Here is a 2,863-nt window from a genome sequence, read left to right as displayed (position 1 = left end):
AAAAACACAGGATGAAAAGTGAATTTATATGTGTGTATATATATATATATATATATATATATATATATATATATATATATATATATATATATAAACTACTTCATTTACTCACATAAAATTGATATACAAAAGTATAAATGTATGCATAAACTTTAAGCATTTACTTCAAAAGTGCTCAATACGTAGGTAGAGCTAGTTAGTAAATTATAAAATATATATGGCGATTAAGCTACACTGCCTGAAGAATCCTAGAGTGGATGAAATGCAGAATATTCAGTGTAGCTTAATCGCCATATATATTTTATAATTTACTAGTTTACTATATATATATATATATAATCAAATTTTAGTAATTCAATAAAGTTAAAAAATTCATAAAAATCTATTGAATGACCAAAAATTTGATTTATTTGCTCTTGTATATCGAGCAATTTTTATTTAGATGGGATATATAGAATATTACTGCCAATAATATTTTGTAAGACTTATAATCACAAGTTTTCATACCAGTTGATCGTTAAATAATTTTATTCTGAAGTGTGTGTGTGTATATATATATATATATATATATATATATATATATATATATATATATATATATATATAAAGCAGTGAGTAAAGATTAAGTTTAGAAGCCAATAGGTTCTGTAAACTTAGAGTAAATATTAATATTTATATAGTAATCCCCAACAAAATAAAAAAGCTCAATACAACCAAGAAACATTGAGTGACTATATCATTTATTATCTGTTTTCATAAATCATTAATCTGAAGTTCATAGATATAATAGTGAGCTGTAATATAATATATATATATATATATATATATATATATATATATATATATATATATATATATATATATATATTCATTTTCTAATATCTTGCCTCTGATAAGAAGAACACATTTCTTTGAAACTTCGTGGATTAAGGAAATTTCAATATACCTTCTCTGTGTATCCTGTCGAACAATAAATTAATGTAAAATATACTTTTACAGTCATTAATCTTTTTCTTATATATATGTGTATGAGCATAGATCAGAGGCTAAGAAATAAGGGTGGAGAGTTGTATGTTTGTGTTTCGATTTTAGCTAATGGCACCCAAGTCATATGCATATATATATATATATATATATATATATATATATATATATATATATATATATATTAGTTTTGATCTCACTACCATATATTAGGTTCAATGTAATAATCACTAGAAAATTGTCTTTATAATAATGAATACATAATCTGCAAGAATTATACCATCATATTTAAGTGTATCTTATGACCAAGCAACGCGGGGCAATTTTTCTTGGCCTTTTGGTCAAGATCAAAGTGTAGTATCTGTTCTTTAGATGCTGCACTTCTATTTCTTGTTCTCTTTCGGTGGAGGAGAAATCCTTCACGACTGAGACAATTTTTATTTTTGTACCTTTTCTCCACGTTAAAAAACGACCCTGGTGTCTAACTCTGTCCCGTGGGGAGGCATAGTAAATAGGTACAACACGTCTTTAACTCCTTCTGAGTTTGTAACAGAAGACACCTTATTTTCCTAGAGTCCACGCAATGTCCTGTGTAGGGATACATCAAACCCCTCGTTCATATTTGTTCCGTGACAGCTGAGAACAGGTTAGTCATATGTATTGTATGTTAGAATACAAACTGCTATGCAAGAAAACTAGAAGATTACACCGGCATAAATCTAAAACATTTACACCTCACCAATACCTATTTACAATACTGCCATCTGACGAGAGATATACCAAACGTATTTGGAGTTTTACCCAGGGTCTTTTGCACTATCACTATCAAAAAGTGTTTGCAGGTATTAGTCTCTATCGAGGGATGTCACTCATATCCATTCATAGCAGTGTAACGTAGTACACACGTTTACACATATGTTAACATGTAGAGACCCAATACGATGTAGACTCTATCACAAAGAACATAAGAAAGGAAGAAAAAAGAAATTGAACTTGCTGTTTCAGGTTTTAACAAAAGACCTGTATTTCTTTATCTCCTGCCATGCATGACTTCGCGTCTCGGATGTGGTATCACCCACGTGTCTCTAGCGTGATCCTGATCATCGTCCTGTGCACACCCTTCTTATTTTTATTCCTTTTCCTTGCTGTGACGTCACTTTGCAAACGGCTCGGTCATTCGCATACAGCTGCCATACATGCGTCCGCGCTTTGTTATAGCAGTGAGAGTCAAAAATCAGTCTCCTCAGCCACCAGATAAAGAAAATGATTTCAAACACTCATCCATCCCATTGATTGCCACGAATGACATCATCAACCCCTCTTAGATTAATTAATCCTTATCCTCGAGTGATCTTTGGGTCTTGATAAGTGGTAATTTGTAAAAATGAAAAATAAAAATCAGTAATTTTCAATCTACTGTTAAAAAAAAAAGAACATTCTTAAATGTTATTGCACACTCTATTAATCTTGTAGGGAACGATGTTACTAATTTGTAGGGAATAAGATGACTCCGATCGCAGAATAATAAAACCAAAATGCAAGGAGACATTTAAAGGAGACATTTAAGCAGAGTTACATATTTACAAGGAATTGCACAATTGGTACCTGTGACGCACTCAATTGGTGAAGAGACAACATACTCTATTAATCTCTGCTGCATAATTCTCCCTTCCCTTATTGTCTTTTAGTCCTCACATTCCAGAAGCAATGTTTCTGACAAAGAGGGAAGAATTGCTGTTTTCTGGGTCAGAATCTATTCTGTCTAACACTTATTGTTGGCAAGTTATTGACCTTGAAATAGTATTTTATTTTAGCTCCTTACATAAAGTGGATTCATGCCTTGTCCGGAGCGATTTCCATAAAAATATAGGTGTGATAG

The 2,863-nt window shown here is 31.0% G+C and overlaps 1 pseudogene; it reads left to right on the top strand.

The window, feature by feature from the left end:
* The first annotated feature begins 1,305 nt into the window (after positions 1 to 1,305).
* On the top strand, positions 1,306 to 1,438 carry LOC145249891 (U2 spliceosomal RNA; annotated as a pseudogene).
* The last annotated feature ends 1,425 nt before the right edge of the window (positions 1,439 to 2,863 follow it).

This window comes from Euprymna scolopes, chromosome 28, assembly GCF_053919585.1.
Source record: "Euprymna scolopes isolate OS-2025 chromosome 28, ASM5391958v1, whole genome shotgun sequence".
NCBI lineage: Eukaryota > Metazoa > Mollusca > Cephalopoda > Sepiida > Sepiolidae > Euprymna > Euprymna scolopes.
The sequence above is the reverse complement of the archived record's forward strand: the minus strand, read 5'-3'. Positions and strand labels throughout refer to the sequence as shown.